This window comes from Myotis lucifugus, unplaced genomic scaffold (assembly GCF_000147115.1).
Source record: "Myotis lucifugus unplaced genomic scaffold, Myoluc2.0 scaffold_175, whole genome shotgun sequence".
Lineage (NCBI taxonomy): Eukaryota > Metazoa > Chordata > Mammalia > Chiroptera > Vespertilionidae > Myotis > Myotis lucifugus.
The window spans coordinates 742,433-764,846 of record NW_005871223.1 but is presented as its reverse complement, the minus strand read 5'-3'; the positions used below and the strand labels follow the sequence as shown (position 1 = coordinate 764,846).

At 41.6% G+C, this 22,414-nt stretch overlaps 1 protein-coding gene across 2 annotated transcripts in view; it reads left to right on the top strand.

Annotated features, from left to right (window-relative positions):
- P2RY14 (purinergic receptor P2Y14) overlaps positions 1-22,414 on the top strand; it is a 90,163-nt gene that overhangs the window by 26,413 nt on the left and 41,336 nt on the right. For both annotated transcript variants that reach the window (XM_023760195.1, XM_023760194.1), the window contains exon 2: positions 7,808-8,001. The gene's annotated coding sequence lies outside the window, so the exon portion shown is untranslated. The remainder of the gene's footprint in view (positions 1-7,807; positions 8,002-22,414) is intronic.

The window sequence follows — 22,414 nt, the reverse complement described above, 5'->3', positions numbered from 1 at the left end:
TTTTCTGCTCTTTCCCAGGCCCTCGCACACTCTTTTCTAGTACACTTAACACGGACTGGTTGTTCTCTAATGTTTACCGGGCACTCCCCATGCACTGAACACCGTGATCAGCACCCGACCTGGATCCGGACAAACCCCTGGGGAAACACCAGCCTCACGACAGAGGTGAAGAGTCGCATCCCTTTCCCAAGGCCACGCAGTTCAGAAAGAATGTTGCTGGGATCTGGACTCGGGCCATGTGGCTCCAGAGTTCAGATTTTTTTCTTTCTAGTCTTGATTTTATTATTTCCATCTTTTAAATCTGTACTGTTGAAAGTATTATATATGGCTCCCTTTAACCCCATTGACCCCTTTTAGCCTGACCCTGCCCCACCAGAGCTCAGATTTTAACCACAGCTACATATTGAAAGGCAATGCATCCCTGAAGGTATCACTGATACTACCAAAAGACTTGCTAATTATTTATGTTACCAAATGCTATTAACACAAATAAGCCACAACAACACTACAGCTAAGGCTGGGCTTGAGGTAGAGAAGTCCTTAACCCAGTGGTTCTCAATCTTGGCTGCACATTAGAATCACCTGGGAATCTTTTTAAAATCCTGATTTCTGGGCCTCCTCCTCCGGAAATTCTGTTTCTTTGTTACTAATGTTGTGGCCCCACCCCATAACAAAGAAACAGAATTTCCGGAGGATGAGGCCCAGAAATCAGGATTTTAAAAAGATTCCCAGGTGATCTAATGTGCAGCCAAGATTGAGAACCACTGCCTTAACCAAAGGCTCAATAACTTCTTCATAAACATGGAAGATAATACAGTTAGGAGGACATTAAGGTAGGCCAATCAATCAAGCATATTTCATCGTTTCATTCCATAATTCATGATCAAAACCTGGATACATGTGAGAGAGAAAGTGCCCCTAAGCTGGCACCACCAGTAAACTGGGACAGTGTTGGCAAACCAGGACAACAGGGGGTTAGTTAAATGTCACCTCTAGGAAGTCAGAGATGCTCCTGAAAAGCTGATGAAGCCCCACGCTATGTGAGAATATGAGTTCCAATTTAGCCTTCCTGTCATGATTAAGTCACACGTAACCCCATGGCCTCATTCAGCACAGCTGTTCCCCGAATGGCCCCTTCAAGGACTAAAAACAGGAACCGGCCTTGTTGGTCCTTTGTTCTGAATATGCCAATTGGTCATCTTAAAACAACATAAAAATAACCCTGAACTCATGTCATTAACAAAAGATACATGAACAGCCACTATTCTAGACTCCAGGTATAAAAATTATGACTTAAAAATTAACCATAAAAAAATACACAAGTTCTCTACAGTATTAATTGCTTAAAATCACAAAGAATTTATTTGGCTGCCAGGAAAATTCAGTTGCCAAGCATAATCAGACAACCCTCACATATTCCGGAAGTACAGCCAAGTGTGCTTAGCTAATATCAGTTCGCTGGACAAAGACTGATTCTACATACTTTCAGGTGTGGCTTGCTCTTTGGGTTTTAAAAAAAAGAACAACTGCATGAGGTCACCGCAGCACTTCCTCTGACTCCCTGTGAAGCTCCCTGAAGTCTCTACTCCACAAAACCGTCCTCCCACACAGCCCTGCAGCATGAACAAGCAGCATCTGTTTATCAGAACAACTCTGAGAAAGTTTATCTAATGAGAATGAAGTAACTCTCTACATTTTTAAGTCTCATTCCAACTCAAGTTTCAGTGATTTCTTAAGGCTCATTTTTCTAACTTGTTCTAAAGATTTACTAAAAAGCTGGGCAATTAAAGCACTAAGTAAGAAAACGGTCTTATAAAGCAGTGTGTTGTCCTCTAAGTCACCTGTCCTAAATTGAATCATTATGCAAGTCAGGGGTTCAGAAACGTATAAAAGGAGCTCAGAAGTGGGCAGATACCATCAATTAGACAATTTAGTGCCCCTGGGATAGCACTACTGTATTTAAAAATATTCAGTCCTTATTCTCAGATTAATTCCATCATTTCACATATCTGTAACTACAGGAGCACACAGTTGGGGGATACTGTCTGCCTCTCCCATATATTGGTAACATATTCACTAAACAAACATTTCTGAGTGCCTGCTACAGTAGTGGGCACTGGAAACACCTCAGTAAGCCATCAAGCACAACCACTGCCCATTCCAGGTGGGCACAATGTAAACACAGTCTATGTGGGAAGAATACTAATACCACCCAAGGTATCAGGGACACTTCTGTAGAAGCGACTGTTGGGTGAAGCGAGTCTTGAAAATAGATAGAAGCAGAATGAAGATAACGAGAAATGATGTATTTCACCTTTCCTGCTTCCTCAGCATCTTTCCAAAAATCCACACAGAGAAGAGGAAGTACGTGCACTGAAGTTTTTTGAAGTTTCTGCGTTTATAACAAAGTTCTCAGTTTCGAATCCTTGCCAATAACTTCAACTGAAATTCATTCCTTTTGATTCTTAAGGTTAAACCAAATTTTATAGTAGCAACACAGAAATCTGCTGGGACACTTCAACTAATTGGGTTAGGTATTCAACACATGACTCAACGTTAGTGCCTATGCCAAAGTGAGGTTCTGTAAGCTGTGTACAAAATACTGAAATACTGCGCAGATCAATTCATTTTATAAACTGTTACTCTGTCAATCCACCAGAAGGTGGAGCTAATGCACCAGACATTTGTATCCCCATTCTAATTCTCAGGGAAAGACAAGGCCACATTGCCTCTGAATTCCTGTGCCTGTCACTCATCTCAAGAACTCAAAAAGCAAACAAAAAGGCATTTTTTTTCAACATAGTGACTAATTATGTTTTAATGACATAATTCCTGCCACCACCTCCACTACCAAATCAGTCCACAAAGAAACATCTGCATTCAATGTGTTCCTGCCAGAATACACCTTATAAAGCACACTTGCAATTATTTTACTACAAGCTAAAACCACACACTGAATTAGGAGCTGTCCCTCATGGTACCTGGGATCTCCACATTCAACCGATCACCCATCTCTGCTGACTTTCCTCCCATCATGCCTTTGTTCACACCATTCTTTTAATCCCAGATTGACTTTCAACCCATTCTAGAAATAAAAGAGCCACACAGTGAGAACCACTTCGGATACCAGCACCTTCACAGATCCTGTTAGAGGGCAACTGGCCAACTCACTTCCTTTAAGTATCTCGGTACTTTCATAAAATGTTTATATTGGGCCTTATATTAAAATCCTCTGTGTTTTTTTTTTATTCCAATATGTTTCCCAATGTCCAGTGGTCCTGCCTACAGCTATACACACACACACACACACACACACACACACACACACACACATAACTTGCTGGCAAAACCTTTTTTAAAACGTTCTTTTTTTTTCATGGCATGACCCAGTAAATAGATCCTATGGTTAAAATAAACTCTTTGAAATACAATATACAGATGATGTATTATAGAATTGTACACCTGAAACCTATATAATTGTCACCCCAATAAATTCAGTAAGAAAAAGAAAATATTCAAACCTATCAAAATGCCCATCAATAGGGGCTGATTAAATAACCACAAAGTCATGAAAAACTAACTAACAAGGTACAGGGCTAACATGGATAAGTCTGAGACAGCAAGTGGGGGCAAAGCAAAGTGCGCTTGTGTGTCTTACTGTCCAATAAAACAAAGGAGGAAATCTGTAACAAGGCAATGACAATACGGTTGGTTTGGTACTCACTTAAAAATGATTGGGGGTAAGGAACAAAACGAACCATTCACAGAACACCAGGAGGGAAGAGAGCCGCTGTAAGGGCAGCTGATGACAGGCTGGACGGAAACAGATTGGAAACAACAGCAGACATATTTGGGGATTACGTGTGCTAAACTCACTCTATTTGTAGTCCAAATACACAAGGGATGTTTATATATAACCAGCTTTATTCCTGACAAGGAGGCGTCTGGCCTGCAAGCAGTTCTGGAGAAAGGAAATGCGTGTCTGTGAGCACGTGTGGTGGGCTGGGTGGCAGTCACATCAGGGGTAGTAGACGGTTTTCAGGAAGATGAATCGTGTTGACATGCCACAGTGCTTTAGTCCAAGGGTTCCACAAAACAATACAGGATGCAGTCGAGGAAGCATAAAACTACTTAGCATAAATCAAAACATCACAGAAAAAAGAAAACACTGATTATTTCAGCTCTTTCCTTTTTGTTACTTTAGAATTACTGTCATTACTTTATTATTTATTGTTCAATAAAGCTGAGTTGTGTTGTTAAAGGAAGCATCTAATTTTAAAAATACATGAAAATACCAATAAGCAGTGTAAAATATTTTTACAAACATTAATAAGATACTTATTTCTAATTCAAATAGAGAAAAAATGTGTACAAGCTAATTTCGTATTTTAGCATATCTACAAAATGCCCAGCATAAACCCTGAGGAAGTATGAAAGGGTGGCAGGCAGATTTTAAATCCTGCACTGAAATATGTGAGTCATTCACAAATAAGTCTACCCATGTCCCACAGAGTGGGACAGCAGGGACCAGTTCTCAAAATCCAGGTGACAGAGTGAGGTACATAAAAAAAGGAAGATTCCACCCCTGAGACTTTCCTGCTAAGAGGGATTAACAGCAGACATTGTGAAAACCGATTTATATCATTCACTGACATCAAGTGGGGACAAAAACCATAAAAGAAGATAGTCAGAGCCGAAACCGGTTTGGCTCAGTGGATAGAGCGTCGGCCTGCGGACTGGAAGGTCCCAGGTTCGATTCTGGTCAAGGGCATGTACCTGGGTTGCGGGCACAACCCCAGTAGATGTGCAAGAGGCAGCTGATCGATGTTTCTAACTCTCTATCTCTCTCCCTTCCTCTCTGTAAAAAATCAATAAAATATATTTAAAAAAAAAAAAAGAAGAAGATAGTCAGAAATGTAAATCTAAATGCCTCAGAGGAAATCAGGCATCATTGTTTTTGTTGCATATTCTTCCTTTGATATTCTTCCTTCCTCCTTGGGTCTCATCTAATCTGTAGCTGCTCTAGCCTTACTCTCTCTAGGTCTCTCTATGAACCTCTGTTCTCATTCGTACTACCCTGCTAATACTCTAATCATCAAAGTTCCTGTCTTACAGCACAGGGTCCATGGCTATCTGAAGCTATGGCAGTAGCAGTGAGCTGAATAAAACAAGCTGGGTAGTAGGGCATTTACGTAGAAGATAAAAGTTCCTCCACGTGTTTGTTATAAGATCAAAGGTTCCAAAACAGGAAGGCAGGGTGTTCACACCTGGCCACATTTCTGCATTATCTAGACTCTTTTGAAAACATAGATTCCTGAGCCAAAAACACAAGGACTGGTTCAGTTCATTTGAAGTAGGGTGTTTGTGCATTTTTAAAGCTTCCCAGGTGATGCTGATGGCCAGTCAGGCACATAAACAATGACCTGAAAGAGTCAGAGAACTGCTCCGGAGTCCTCAGGGGAGCACAAGACAAGGGGACCATCCAGAGGCCACGGGGCAAGATGCAGGGCTCCGTCAGGTTTTGTTTTGGCCTACAAACCTTTGGGAGTTCATGAATTTGAAAAGTCTCTGATTTAGAGACCCACATGCAAAATCAGAGCACTTCCCCAGGAGCTGTTCGGCCAAGGTCTGAATCCCAGCTCCAGGGGCTGGGGGGCCTAACCTCACATCTCTGCACCTCAGTTTCCTCAACTAGTAATAAAAATGTGGGGGAGGAGATAGTAGTGAAACCCACCCAGCTCATGCAGTTGTTGTGCAAACTCGATGAGTTAAAGCATATTTACAACGACCAAACCCATGCAGCATGCAGGTTCTGATTACACTCGGATGTGGATCGGCCACAGAGGAGGGAACACTGGATGCTGAAAAGCTCTCGCTGAGTGGCAGCCGATACCCGAGTGGGCCATGTGCTCTCTATTTCTCCACAATTCCTCATCCCCTGAAGGCCTGACCCAGGGCCTACTTCACCTGTCTGGACCACCTGCCATCAGGTGACCACCTTTAGGACTATCCTTTTGGCCTGGATTTTGCAACTCCTACTCCAGTGATGGTGAACCTATGACACGCATGTCAGAGGTGACACGTGAACTCATTATTTTGGTTGATTTTTCTTTGTTAAATGGCATTTAAATATATAAAATAAATATCAAAAATATAAGTCTTTGTTTTACTATGGTTGCAAATATCCAAAAATTTCTATATGTGACACGGCACCAGAGTTAAGTTAGGGTTTTTCAAAATGCTGACACGCCGAGCTCAAAAGGTTCGCTATCACTGTCCTACTCCCAAGTGGAAAACAACAGCTCCAGTGAAGAAATGGTAACTCCCTCCCCATACTCAGTAGCAGGCAGGGAGTGCCCCATGGAGAAGGCAAGAAGCACCGGCGAGCGTGGGGATGACTACTGGGTGTTTCTGAGACCATCAGAATAAATAGCGTCTCCTACTATAAATCATGCAAGCCTTGAGAGCTGCAACTGGCACTGCCAAATCCTCCATTTAATCAGCAATGTTTACATCTGAAGGACTCTGCAGTGTGTCCTGGCAATAACCAGGCCCTGATGCTTGTTCTTCCATGTGTCTGTCTACCTGCCAGATCTCACTGCAGCTGAAACCAGCAAGCCTCAGAATGCACACCAGTGTTCCCAACACCTTTAGTCAAAGCAGCAGTGTGGACCATATGGGCCCTCCAGCAAAGACAAGTAGGGAACCTCCCTAAATCAGCTATGGGTCCCTCGGGGCCTCTGCTGAGTCTGTTCAATGGATCGACAGTGACTATTAGGTTTGTATGTGAGACATAACATAAGAAAATGCTCTTCCTAAGGGAAGAGACTGGGTCAGATTTAGTTGCACCTACACCTCCAGGGTCTGGAACACTGCCTACCACAGAAGGTACACACAAGGATCTAGAACACCAGCGGCAATCTCATAAGCAGAGAATAAATACTTTTGATTATTATAACTGTAATTGTGTATATTATGTTTTTAAATTGAATGGGAACTATACAAGTTCACTGTTAGCCCAGGATTTGGCAAAGGAACAATCTGAGGGAACACACCTGAAGTACAGGAACCTCATGAAGAGCTTCTCAGAGCAGTCTGCTTTTTTTCTTACCTGGTTCTTATCTGGCTCTGAGTCACACACACTGATTTGGCCTTTTAAGCCAAAATTCAATTATTCCATGGAAAAGACAGGGCACGCTCTGCAGGGTATCACAGTTCTATCACAGGACTTGAAAGGAACTAATAATGTGAAGGTGTCCTGCTTCTCACTTCAAAACAATAACATCAGCAGCACAAATTTAGCAAGATTAACACATGATGAGTCTATCTGAAGTCCTACTCATGATCTATTTGTCAGAAATGCTCAAATTAATGTGGAAGAAAAACAACAGCAGCACCTTTTATCTAACAGATGTGGTCACTGGTGTCAAAATGTTTCTTTACCCAAACACTAATTTCACATTTCCAGGTAACCCCGATTACCACCCATTTGTGGACATGCTAGGTTGTATGACTGTTGATGGTTTCCTCTAGGAGGGTGTTTCTGAGAGAACCACACCTCATCTCCCTCAGTTCTCACCATCAGTGCTCCATCTCCTACCGCATGAATTTGGCAATGCAAAGTTTAAAAGGAAAACATATTTAAATGGTTGCCTGGTAGTTTACTTGCCAGATGATGCAAAGAGGTGAAAAAAGTAGTAGAAAATGTCAGGAAGGAACTGGATCACTGAGGGAAGAAACTAGCACAGAGGCTGCCTGACACCACAGGGACCCTAACATCTCTTTTCCTTCTTGTTTCCATGTCCAGCGGAGAGTAAGCTATAATTGGCCAAGTCAGTGGTGACACTCAACCTATTATCTCGTGGTTTCTGACAAGTTCCTGGTTTTCATCTGCTCTTGAAGACAAACAAGAACTCTGTGTGTAACAGTCTTAATTGGAAGCCCACAGTGAGACATTCTGAAATGAGAGCTGCCCACTTGCAGAGGAAGCTCTAGAGGCAGGTAAGGAAACAGCGTCTCTATGGAGAACCTGAGTGTGTGTCCGTGGGCAAGAGTAACTCCATGGAACCTGAGTGTGTGTGCGTGGGAAACAGCTCTTCCGGGGAGAACCTGAGTGTGTGTGCATGTTGCATGAGGACGGAATAGGAGATGTCAGAATTGGGCAGCAACAATGCCAAGTAACACTGGACTGTCCCCATTTTCTCGCTTTTTGTTTGAGAACTGTAATTGGTGTTTATTGTAATACATTTGCTCATGTTGATTCTGGGATCCAAATCGGAAATTTTATCAGTGATGATTATTTCCAGAAAAATATACCTGTGATGAGGAGATAGCAAAGAACATGCTTAAGGTATTCACCCAGTACAAACATTTCAAATACTTGTAAGTGCATGTCAAAATTGCCTCTAAAAGCAATAGTTAATTATTACAATAATATTCATGAACCCATTTTTGTTTGCAATTGCAAGTGTGCAAAGATACACAGTTAGTAGCTATTTCTACATATACTTATACAGGTAAAAAGCTTTTTATCTTTGTTGTTATTGGGATAAATTAACCCTTTAATTATCTAATAAGATATTTATTTTCCTTTTAAAGGAATGATAAGCTACAAAAACATCTATCCTATGCATAGCAAACATTTGAGTTCATGTTACTTATTGTGGTCTATGACTAGTCAACTCCATTATTTAAAATACTTTAAACATTATAAATTTAAATTGTACACAGGGGAAATGGGACATATCCACACTGTCAGCATATTCAACCAATCTCATGCAATCCATTTAGTCCAGAAATATATTTTTAAAAAATATATTTTTATTGATTTCAGAGAGGAAGGGAGAGGGAGAGAGAGAGATGGAAACATCAATGAGAGAGAATTATTGATCAGCTGCTGCTTGCACGCCCCCTACTGGGCTTCAAGCCAGCAACCTGGGTCAAACATTGGCATGTACTGGGTAGAGCTGCTATGTCTCCTGAAATTGGTAGAGTGGCCATATGTACAAGGTGTCCTGTAGGGCCCAGAGGCTCAGCCTCCCCAGTCACCTGAGCTGGGCATTCTAGGTGCACCCCTATGTGGTCTGTGTGCACAGTCTTGATGCAGTTGAGCCATGAGTGCTGTCGGTGTCACTGGAAGGAATTGACCTCCAGACCATTTGGTTGTGAGGATGAGGTGCAACTACAGTGGAAGAGCTGCTTTGCAGAAGATATCATTATGAAGCAGGACTTGCTTCAGTGGGACTTTGGAGGTCACTGACTCTACCCATTAAGTATGTCACTTGTGGATGTGTAGAGTTGTAACCTGGTATGGTTTGAAGATGTCCACCAGAAAAGAACATTTAGAAGAAAAAATAAAAATTTTCCCCAGGAGATGCAAAGTCAACCACTGCCTGGGACCACCCGACAGGAGCTACTGAATAATCTCCAGATGACTGCTACTTGTATTGGGCTTGGAAGTGCCCAGGTGAGGCCAAGCTGTGAAGCAAGGAAGGCTAGTTAGTGTCAGGTCTTGGGATTCTTATTCATAGGTATGGGGCACACTGACACCAGCTGCTGCTTATTTTAGAGATTTTAGCAAAGTCTGAAGCCTGAACCATGACAGGCCATTCATACGGAAAAGCTACTGCAAAGAGCTTGGGTGTGGATTCAAGTTGGAAGGGTCAGGGTTCCAGGGAATCACCAGGACAGAGCGAACACTGAGAGTCAGGCTGAAGAAAACTCAGATATGGCTGCTAGTCAGCTCTATGACAGAGGAGGTCCCAACTCAGGAACAATGAGCCCTGCAAGCACCCCCATCTGGGAGAAAGCCAAGCTCGAGTTCCTGCCCCAATGCCAGACAATCCAGTTCCTCCACATATACCCCTGGAACCCCCAAAGCTGTTGCACAGCTCTGGTGCTCAGAGGGAGCAAGTTCATATAAGTTCTTTAAGAGGAATTGCCTGGGTCTCCAGCAGCCTCTGTGTCTCTCAGCCACAACCCCCCTGGTTTTTACAGCCCAAAGTTACGGGGACTTCTCTTCTCAGCTCTGGAACCCTGGTCTGGGGGTCTCATGTGGGGCTGGAACCCCTTGCTTCTCAAAGGAGGATTCTACAACCAGGATATCCCTCCTGATTAAAAAAACGCCATACGTGGGTGTCGAACCAGCCCGTTCTATGACTCCGCCACTCCCTACCAGTCACGATGTACTTTCTTCTTTACTTCTGTAGTTGTAGGGCTTCCATTCAGCCAGATTTCAGGTGGTTCTGAGTGACAGTTGTTCTGCATTTTAGTTGTAATTTTGATGCAGTTGTGGGAGGCAAGGAGTACCAGTGTTTACCTATGCCACCATCTTGGTTCTACCCCATTATGATTTTCTTAATAAAATTTCCTCTACTTTAGCTTACTTTGTTTCAAGAATACTGTATATAATCCATACAAAATATGCGTTACTTGACCGTTAATATTAATGGCAATGCTTCTAGTCAACAGTAGGCATATAATAGTTAAATTTTGGGGGGTTCAAAAGATATACCTGGATTTTCAACTACAAAGGATTTGGTGCCCCTAATCCCTGTGTTGTTCAAGGGTCAACTGTATACACATTGGTGTGGTCACTTGGAAGAAGAATCTAATTTTCAATGTTCCAGGATCACATGCTTATTTTATCATGTCATTGGACTATAGGAATGGTTCACACAGGCAGACTTGAAAAGTGCCAACTTTTCTTTTATTGTGGCAGAGAGATACCTGACTGGAAAGCAGGACTCACCTATTGCTTAGAGCAGGGGTGGGGAATCTCTGCTAAGAGGTTTTTCCTGCCTAGGGCAGCGGTTCTCAACCTGTGGGTCGCGACCCCTTTGGGGGTCGAACGAGTCTTTCACAGGGGTCACCTAAGATCATCAGAAAACACATATATAATTACATATTGTTTTTGTTATTAATCACTATGCTTTAATTATGTTCAATTTGTAACAATGAAATTGGGGGTCACCACAACATGAGGAACTGTATTAAAGGGTTGCGGCATTAGGAAGGTTGAGAACCACTGGTCTAGGGCCATTTAGATATTTATGACATAATTCATGGGCCCGACACAATTATCAACTTAAAAATTAGCCTGCTCTCCCATACTGCTGACAGTATTGGAATAAATGCTCATATATGATTACAAAAAAAATAGCCTGCTATAATTGGTCAAACATTTAATTAACTCACCCCTAATGTCTTGGCAGGGCCAGACCAAATGATTTTGCAGGTCTTATTAAGGCCTGTGGGCCAGACATTCCGCCCCCCCCGCCCCCGACCCCAACACAACCACCACTGGCTTAGAGGACCTTCCAGTGGTCCAGCCCTGAAGTAAAAGGTTGGTAGGTGCGCTCACAAGGGGCTTTATCTAAGGAACATTTCCATCCTACTACAGAGGATGAATGAAATATCATTCTTATTCTAGAGGTATTTCAGTCATACATTCTTTCAGCAAATGCTGATTGCTCACCACATGGAGGCCATGATTCTAGATGCTAGGGATACTCTGTGTGCCGCAGCACCTAGATTTCAATGAAGATTTCATTCTAATACACAAAGACAGAACGTTACACCTTCACTCTTTCTTCTCTAGGAAATGACACTTATAACACAATCTCTGGGCATATTGTAACCTAACAAGTGACATTTCTATTTTCTTTATAGAAATTTGAAAGGGATCCTACTCTCATCAGAAGTCAACCACTATTTACTGATTTGACACAAATTCTTGACCAAACCCTGAGAACTCCGCATGTACTGACAAAAATGGAATATATAAAACAATATTAGAATCAGTTGAGTGTCTTCGGGGTTAGCTGTAGTGTTTAATACTCTCTCTTTCCTGTCCCCTGAAAATTCCTGTCTGCTTTAGCACAAGGATCTCACTGCCTCTTTCCCTATTATAAATATCTCTGCAAGAACCACCTTTATAGAAGTGAAAAAAGGAAGAGAAAGGCTATGGTATGAGATGAAAATAAAACCCAGGACTCCGGTTAAGTATCTCTGCTATCACTAAGTCTATGAAGAGTTTGAATACTGAAGCAGTCAGTCCTCATCACCAGTGCCACCTAGGAAAGTCATTTTTCAGCTCCCTGTCCCACAAAAAACAGACTGTACAAATTATTTTCAGAAAAGAATAAGTACCTCCTTAAAATAATTTATTTTAACTTAAAGTTTTTAACTTAATATATAATGTAAACTTTTTGTCTAATCATTGGGTATTATACCAAGACTTTCTGAGTGTTGGTCTGCTGATTAGTTATGTACTAACTTTCCTTCATAAACCATAAATTTACCATATTGCCAGTCATGTCCAGTTTGTTAGTCTAGTCAAAGTGGTATGAGAAATTGTAAATACTTGAGAGGCCACATGAGTAAAAATAACGCAGACCTAGACCTAGACTATTAAATCCTCAAAAGAACCAACTGTGCCCCAGCCTAGTAAGGAAATGGCACAGTGAAGTTTCTCCACAAATGTTTTATGGACGAATAGCAAAACAAAGGATCTTAACACACTAAATATGTCATGGAAAGAGCAACCTGCCTCACTATTTTTTATCTAAATCCACTCCTATCCCACCTAACAAAATGTTTAGGCCATGATATCACTAACAATCGAACCTTACTAGTAACGTACAGGGCCAAGTAATATAGCATTGTAACAAAGAACAAAGGGCATGAATTCTTTTTAAAAAAATATTTGTTGAAAGTATTACATATGTTCCCTTATTTCCCCCACTAACCCCATCACTTCCCACCCACCAACCCTTCCTTGCTTTCCCTCTGAGACTCCCCATTCTGTTCTATGCTTCTATGTCTCAGATCTATTTTGTTCATAGGTTTATTTTGATCATTACATTCCACATATGAGTGAGACTATGTGATACTTGTCTTTCTCTGACTGGCTTATTTCACTTAGTAGCATCACACTCTCCAGGTCCGTCCATGCTGTCTCAAAGAGTAAGAGATCATTTTTATTTACTGCGGCACTCAGCTACTGATGGGCACTCAGCCATTGTAAATTGTGCTGCTATGAACATAAGGGTGCATACATTCTTTCTGATTGGTGTTTTAGGTTTCTTAGGATATATTCCAGAAGTGGAATCACTAGATCAAATGGCATTTCCAAATTTAATTTTCTGAGGAAACTCCATACTGTTTTTAATAATGGCTACACCAGTCTGCATTCCCACCAGCAGTGTACTAGGGTTCCCTTTTATCCACACCCTCGCCAGCACTTGTCACTTGTTGATTTGTTGATGGGAGCCAGTCTGGCAGGTGTGAGGTGATACCACATTGCTGTTTTAATTTACACCTCTCTGATGATCAGTGAATTTGTGGATTTTTTTATATTTCTCTTGGCCATCTGTATATCCCCTTGGAGAAGTGTCTATTTAGACTTTTGTCCATTTTTTAATTGGATTGTTTGTCTTTTGCTAAGTTGTATGAGTTCCCTATATATTTTGGATATTAACCCTTTATCAGATGCATCATTGCCAAGTATATCCTCCCATACAGTGGGTTTCCTTTTCATTTTGTTGATTGTTTCTTTTGCTGTGCAGAAGCTTTTATTTTGATGTAGTCACATGTGCTTATTTTCTCCTTAGTTTCCTTTGCCCTAGGACAGTGGTTGGCAAACTGCGGCTTGCGAGCCACATGCGGCTCTTTGGCCCCTTGAGTGTGGCTCTTCCACAAAATACCGACTTCTGCTCATGGGCCACGAAGTTTCAATCGCACTGTACATGCACGCCCGCAAGTGGTATTTTGTGGAAGAGCCACACTCAAGGGGCTAAAGAGCCACATGTGGCTTGCGAGCCGAAGTTTGCCAACCACTGCCCTAGGAGATGTATTGGTAAACATATTGCTAGGAGAGATGTCAGATATGTTGCTGCCTATGGCTTCTTCTAGGATTTTTATGGTTTCTCGACTTACATTTAAGACTTTTATCCATTTTGAGCTTATTTTTGTATATGGTGAAAATTAGTGGTCTAGTTTTATTTTTTTGCATGTATCTATCATATTTTCCCAACACCATTTATTGAAGAGACTGCCTTTACTCCATTGTATGTTCTTGCCTCCTTTGTCAAATATTAATTGAGCATAATGGCTTGGGTTAATTTCTGAGGTCTCTGTTCAGTTCCATTGATCTAAATGCCTGTTCTTGTGCCAGTACCAGGCTGTTTTGATTACGGTGGCTTTGTAGTATAACTATATACGTTATTGTGATCCCTCCAACTGTATATTCTTCTTTCTCAAGATTGCTAAGGCTATTTGGGATCTTTTTTGGTTCCATAGAAATTTTTAGAGTGTTTATTCTAGATATGTGAAATATGCTGTTGGTATTTTAATGGGAATTGCATTGAATCTGTAGATTGCTTTGGAAAGTGTGGACATTTTAATGATGTTAATTCTAGCAATCCATGAACATGGTATATTCTTACACTTGTTTATATCTTCTCTTTTTTCAACGTCCTGTAGTTTTCCAAGTACAAGTCTTTTACCTCTTTGGTTAAGATTATTCCTAACTATCTTAAATTGTTTTTTGTTACAATGGTAAATGGGATTGTTTATTTAGTTACTCTTTCTGAGAATTTATTATTGGTGTGTAAAAAAGCCATCAATTTTTGGGTGTTGATTTTGTATTCTGCTACATTGCCAAATTCAGTTATTAAATCTAGTAGTTTTTTGGTGGAGTTTTTAGGTTTTTCTATGTACAATATCATGTCACCTGTGAATAATGAGAGTTTTACTTCCTCCTTTCTACTTTGGATGCCTTTTAATTATTCTATTTGTCTGATTGCTGTGGGTAGGACATCCAGTACTATGTTAAATATGAATGGTGAAAGCAGACACCTCTGACTTCTTCCTGTTCTTAGGGGACATGGTTTTAGTATTTGCCCATTGAGGATGATATTCACTGTAGGTTTGTCATACAGTAGGTCCTCAGGTTACTTCAGGAATCCATTCCTACAGTGCAATGTAACGTGATTGTCGCCATAAGTCGGAAATCACCTACGTCACTCACAAGGAGCACATACACAGCAGTAATGAAGTGAAACACACACAAAAAAAAAAATTAAAAGAAAACAATTCCTGACCTTCATTGTGGTAAATAAATAATAAAAAATATAAAGCACATATGTACATACGTCGAAATGACAGAGCTTTTTTTTTTTTTATAAATACAGTAAATGGGAGATGGCAACATAACCATGAAATGACGTATGTGGAGTCCGACGTAACCCGAGGACAGCCTGTTTATAGCTTTTATTGTGTTGAAATATGCCCCCTCTATTCCCACTTTGCTGTGAGTTTTTATCAAAAATGGGTGTTGGATTTTGTCGACTGCTTTTTCTGCATCTATTGATATGATCATGTGATTTTTGTCTTTCAATTTGTTTATGTGATGTATCACATTTATTGACTTGTGAATATTGTACCAGCCTTGCATCCCTTGAATAAATCCCACTTGGTCATGGTGTGTGATTTTTTTAATATATTGCTGGATCCCATTTGCTAATAATTTGTTGAGGATATCATCATCTATGTCTATCAGGGATATTGGCCTGCAATTCTCTTTTTTTGCAGTGCCTTTATCTGGTTTTGGAATATGGATAATGCTGGCCTCATAAAAAGACCTTGGAATGTTCTTTCCTCTTGAATTTTTTTGAACAGCTTGAGGAATATAGGTATTAGTTCTTTGAATGGTTGGTAAAACTCCCTTGTGAAGCCATCCAGACTCCAGCTTTTGTTTGCTGGGAACTTTTTTGATTACTGCTTCTATTTCATCAGTTGTTATTGGCCTATTCCCCTTTTTTCTGATTCTTTCTGATTCAGTTTTGGGAGATCGTATTTTTCTAGGAATTTGTCCATTTCATCCAAATTGTTCAGCTTGTTGGCATATAGTTGTTCAAAGTATTTTTTAAAAATTCTTTGTATTTCCATAATGTCAGTGGTTACTTCTCCACCTTCATTTCTGATTTTATTTCGTTGGGTCCTCTCTGTTTCCTGATGACTATAGCTAATGGTTCATCAATCTTGTTTATCCTTTCAAAGAACCAGCTTATGATGTCATTGATTTTTTTGTATTGTATTTTTAGTCTCTATGTGATTTATTTCTGCTCTAACCTTTATTATTTCCTTCCTTCTACTTACTCTGGGCTTTTCTTTTTGTTCTCTTTCTAGTTCTTCAAGTGGTAGGGTTAAATAGTTTGATTAAATTTTGAAGTAGGCCTGTAGTGCTATGAGCTTCCCTCTAAGGACTGCATTTCCTGTGTCCCATAGGGTTTGGATTGTGGTGTTTTCATTGTCATTTTGGGTTGTTGTGTGTTCATCTTCATTTGTTTCCAGGAAATTTTTTATTTCTTTCTGGATCTCATTGGTAACCCTTTCATGATTTAATAACATGCTATTAAGCCTCCATGTGTTTGAACGTTTTGCGGTGTTTTTACTGTACTTAAAATTCCACTGTGATCTGAGAAGATGCTTGATATGATTTGAATCTTCTTGAACTTGTAGATACTTGTTTTGTGTCCTAACATGTGATCTATCATTGTGAATGACCCAATGCAAGTGAAAAGAATGTATATTCTGCAGTTCTGGGGTGAAATGTTCTATAAATGGCAATTAAATCCATCTGATCTAGTGTGTCCTTTACAGTCACTTTTTCCTTGTTAAGTTTTTGTCTGGAAGATCTATCCAGTGAAGTCAGCAGGATGTTAAAATCCTCTATTATGACTGTACTAGAGGCCCAGTGCACAAAAATTTGTGCATTCAGGGTTGGGGGGTCCCTCAGCCTGGCCTTTGCCCTCTCGCTGTCTGGGACCCCTCAGGGGATGACCACCTGCTGGCTTAGGCCTGCTCCCCGGGGGATTGGGCATAAGCTGGCAATCACACATCCCTCTGGCTGCCCGGCAGCCCTCAGGGGATGTTCACTTGCCAGCGGGGAGCAGGCCTAAGCTGCAGTCAGACATCCTTAGCGCTGCTGAGAAGGCAGGAGAGGCTCCCACCACCACCGCTGTACTGGCAGCCATCAGCCTGGCTTCTGGCTGAGCAGAGCTCCCCCATGTGGGAGCACACTGAACACCAGAGGGCAGCTCCTGCATTGAGTGTCTGCCCCCTGGTGGTTAGTGTGTGTCATAGTGACCAGTCATTCCCAGTCTTTCTGCTGTTAGGATCAGTTTGCATATTACCCTTTTACTATATAGGATAGAGGCCTGGTGCATGGATGGGGGCCGGCTGGTTTGCCCTGAAGGGTGTCCCGGATCAGGGTGGGGGTCCCGCTTGGGTGCCTGGCCAGCCTGGGTGAGGGGCTGATGGCTGTTTGCAGCTGGTCACAGCCCCTTCAGGGTGGGGGTCCCCACTGGGGTGCCTGGCCAGCCTGGATGACAGGCTGATGGCTGTTTTCAGGCTGGCCACACCCACTTTAGGGTGGGGGTCCCACTGGGGTGCCTGGCCAGTCTGGGTGAGGGACTGAGGGCTGTTTTCAGGCTGGCCAGCGACTGAAGCTCCCAGCCTCTCCTTTTTTTTTTTTTTTTTTTATTCTGGGATTTATTTACCTTCTATAATTGAAACTTTGTTGCTGTCACTGGAGCTGAGAGCCGGGCTCCTGCTCGCTCCAGCTCTGAGGCCACGGCCTGCTGAAAGCAAATATCTTGGGTTTGTTTAGCTTCTATAATTGAAACTTTGTTGTCATCACTGGAGCTGAGAGCCGGGCTCCTGCTCGCTCCAGCTCTGTGGCCACGGCCTGCTGAAAGCAGGTATCTGGGGTTTGTTTAGCTTCTATAATTGAAACTTTGTTGCTTTCGGAGCTCAGAGCCGGGCCGCGGCAGGCGGGGAACCTTGGCTTCCTCCATGACTGAAGCAAGCAAGCCTCCTGCTCACTTCAGCTGCGTGGCTGCCGGCCGCCATCTTGGTTTGGTTTATTTGCATATCTCACTGATTAGCCAATGGGAGGCATAGCGAAGGTACGACCAATTACCATGTTTGTCTATTATTAGATAGGATTGTTGTCAATCACTCCCTTAAAGTCCTCTAGAAGTTTTATATATTGAGATGCTCCTAAATTGAGTGCATATATGTTTACCAGGATTATGTCCTCTTGTTGGATCAATTGCTTTAGTATTATGTCATGGTCATTGTTGTCTCTGATGATGGCCTTCATTTTGAAGTCTGTTTTGTCAGATATGTGTATTGCTACCCCAACTTTTTTTCTTTTCCATGTGCATGGAAATTTTTTTGCCATCCCTTCACTGTCAGCCTATGTGAGTCCTTTGTTCTGAGGTGGGTCTCTTGTAGAGAGCATATAGTTGGGTCATGTTTTTGTATCCATTCAGCTACACTATGTCTTTTGATTGGAACATTTAATCCATTTACATTTAAGGTCATTATTGATAGGCTAGAGGCCTAGTGCACGAAACCATACACTCGGGGGCAGGGCGAGGGAGGTCCCTCAGCCCAGATTGCAAGAGGGCATAGGCCAGTCCACGGGACCCCACTGGTGCACGATTGCGGCTAGAGAGGGACGCAGGAGGTTGGCCAGCCAGGGAGGGACTGCGGGAGGGATCCAGGGCGTGTCCAGCCCGTCTTGCTCATTTCCGATCAGCCGGACTCTAACAGCAAGCTAACCTACCAGTGGGAGCATCTGACCTACCAGTCATAGCTACTGGTCAACTAGTCGACTGTCGGCCCCCTGGTGGTCATAGGGAGTGGTGGAGCAGACTTAGTGTATCAGAGCATATTGCGCTTTGATTGGTTGAACAGACAATGGAACAACCGGACACTTAGCTTTTAGGCTTTTATTATATAGGATACTAATTTGTTGTCATTTTAATTCTGTATTCCTAGGTTTCTCTCTCTATTTCTTCTTCTTATTGCAGCAGTTCCTTCAGCATTTCTTGCAATGCTGGCTTGGTAGTGATAAACTTCTTTAGGCATTTTTTGCCTGGGAAGCTCATAAAGAGCTTTATTTCACCCTGTATTTTGAATGATGGGCTTGCTGGATATAGTAATCTTGGTTTTAGATTCTTGCTTTCCATTACCTTGAGTACTTCATGTCATTCCCTTGTGGTCTATACAGTTTCCGATGAGAAATCAGCTGACAGCCTTATGGGAGCTCTTTTGTAGGTAACAAATTGCTTGTCTCCTGCTGCCTTTAAGATTCTCTCTTTGTCTTTAATTTTTGGCATTTTAAATATTATGTGTCTTGGCATGGGCCTGTTTGGGTTCTTTGTTGGAACTTTCTGTGCCTTCTGATGTGTGTGACTTTTTCCTTCACCAGGGTAGGGAAGTATTCTGCTATTATTTCTTCAAACACATTCTCTATCCCTTCCTCCCTTTCTTCTACTTCTGGCACACCTATTATGCAAATATTGTTATGTTGCATGTTGTCCCACAGCTCCCTGAAGCTGTCCTTCTGTTTTATAATTATTTTTTCTTTTTGGTTCTCTGATTGAGTGGTTTTTTTCTACCCCATCTTCTAATTCACTGATCCAATCCTCAGCTTCCCCTAATCTGCTGTGTATTCCTTCCAATGTGTTCTTTATTAGTCCCATTCATTCTTTATTTCCAACTGTTCTTTTTCATGGTTACTATATCTTGTCTCATGCTGTTGAGCATATCTACCATCATTATTTTGAACTCTATATCTGATAAATTTCTTATCTCCATTTATCTCTTCTGGAGAATTTTCTTGTTCTTTCCTTTGGGAGTTGTTTCATTATCTCCTCATTTTGACTGCCTGTTTGGGTTTGTGACTATTCATTAGGTAGATCTGTTACACCTCCCAGTCTCTAGTTCAGGACAGTGTCAAACACTGTTTCTGACTAATTAGATCAGGCAAAGACTCAAAGCCTCCAGAGACCTGCTTCTGCCTGCAGTCTGATTGGATTCAGTCTTGAGTAGCCCTCTGGCAATCATCCTCAGGTGTGGCAAGAGGTTTCCAACAGGGTGGGGCAAGTGTTTCTGCCTGGAAGCTAATTGTTATTCTCAGCCTCTTAAAGGACCTCAGCAACTCTCCACCATGTGGTAAGAGGTTTACCAAAGGCTGGGTCAACCCTCTTTGGGTTTACCAAAGGTCTGCCTGAGAAAGATGACTTCTGCAGCATGAGAGAATAACTCAGCACAGGAAACCAAGTTGTCTGCCTTCAAGAGCTTTAACCCCAGAGCCCCAACCATGCATTCTGCTCACATAGCTCCAGTTCACTCTGGTCCACTCCCACCCCTCTCTGCTAAGCTCAAGTTGATTGGCTGCACTCAAAAATTTGTGTATTGGCCCTTTAAGAGGGTGCCTGTATTTCCAACTATCTCTCTGGTGCAGACAGCAACCCTGTTGCTTGTCACAGCCTGATCTTATATGGGCAGCTTTCTCAGTTCTAGTGCTCCCTGGTGGGGGATTAGGGGTGAGGAGTGGGGACCCAGCTTGGTAATTAAACCTCAGAATTCTCAGTGGCAGCTCCTCACAGCTGAGATAGCTCCCCGGGATTTCATCTGCTGTCTGTGGGAGCCAGGGCTGTCCTTTCATGCCTCCGCCCTTCCTATCAGTTTCTATGTGGTCCCTACTTTCCATCCTTGTTTATCAGGGTTCTCTCTAGCTAGTCTTCAGTTAATTGTGCAGGATTTTTTTTTTTTAAGTTGTAACTCCAGTTTGGTCCTAGGAGCATGTCTGTATAGTATCCACTTACTCTGCTGCCATTTTTAACCTCCAGGGCATCCATTCTTGAATCAAAATATGTGGTTTCAAATATTGACTCCATACCACTCACTGTGTGATGACCTTAATAAGTTAAAACACACTGTATGCGGGAAACGTATTTATACGTTTTACGTTGACTGTAAGAAGTAGAGCCACCTGTTAGCGCACGATAAAAACTACCCGCAAACAATGTATTAATTAATGACTCTGTGGCTCATCTCCCTCATGGAAATTACTTAACATGGAAATTAAATGATTTAATATGCATGTGGTATAAGAGTACAATCAATGTTTATCGATGTCCTCATCATCATCCTCTCATGTCTCAGTAACATAGTACAGTGGTTTGTTGACTGTAAGAATAGCAAAACCCAAAAAGATATATTCAAATTCCAGCTTGTTGCTTAGCATTTGCCTGCTCAGCTGTAAAATCAGAATAAAAATATCTACCTAAGTAGAACTAATGTAATAGTTATCATAGTATCTGCACACAGCTGACAGCATAGACTTAACGTAGCAAATCCATATTCAGACAGATGGCCTCTCCTGCACGTCTGACTATCCACACTCCACAAAAAGGATATAAACCAGCATTTGATTGTGGACTCAGCTTTTAGTTGGGGCAATGAAGGTGAAGCTACCTTCCCTCCAGGAAACACTTTCTGGGAAGATATACACTTCACAGATAGGATATAATCGGAGAGAAATAAATGCTACACTATGGAGTTAAAATTAGAGCTTAGGAAAAAGGAAGAATTCTGCCAGAGCCTCTAGTAGACAGAAAAAAGGAATAGAGTTAGGCCAGTGGTTCTCAACCTTCCTAATGCCGCAACCCTTTAATACATGTTGTGGTGACCCCCAATTTCATTGTTACAAATTGAACAAAATTAAAGCATAGTGATTAATCACAAAAACAATATGTAATTATGTATGTGTTTTCCGATCCTCTTAGGTGATCCCTGTGAAAGGGTCGTTCCACCCCCAAAGGGGTCGCAACCCACAGGTTGAAAACTGCTGAGTTAGGCAGAGTCTAGAAAGAAGAAAATGATAAAGTAACAGAGGGATGGGAAGTGATATACTGAATAGGGAAACAACTTCAACTAACATATTTCTTGCCCCAAAGCATGCTTTCTCTTATTAATTTCCTAACCCCTTGAACTTAACTCTATTGGAAATATTTTCCCTCCAATACCCAATCTCTGGCAACATTTATCAATTTCATATTCAAAACACAACACAAAACATCTTTTGTCCAGGGACTCTTTCCTGTTTGACCTCCCTTTTTCATGCAGTGCATACTCCCTGGCGTCTTTCCAACATCCTACACCAATACATGCAGTTTACAATCTGCTTCATGTCTGCTCAACATTCTTATTGCTCCAAGGAAAGTTTTACACTTTAGATGTTTCCCCCACTTAGGTTGGGGTATAAACTATATACATCAAAAGGTAAATAGTTTTTAAATGTAAATTCAATTAGTTTTGACACCATGAAAGTACCACCCCAATTAATGTAGTATTTTCATCACAAAAGTACCCTTGTGTCGCAGGTGTCCACATTCTGGATTGTCATAAGAGCTTAGTTTAACCTATACAACTGCATTTAGATAGAATCACACAGTATGTACCCCTTTTGTGTCTGACTTCTTTTGCTCAACATAATGTTTTGAGATTTATCGATATTGTTGACACATATCATTCCTCTTGATCACGGTGG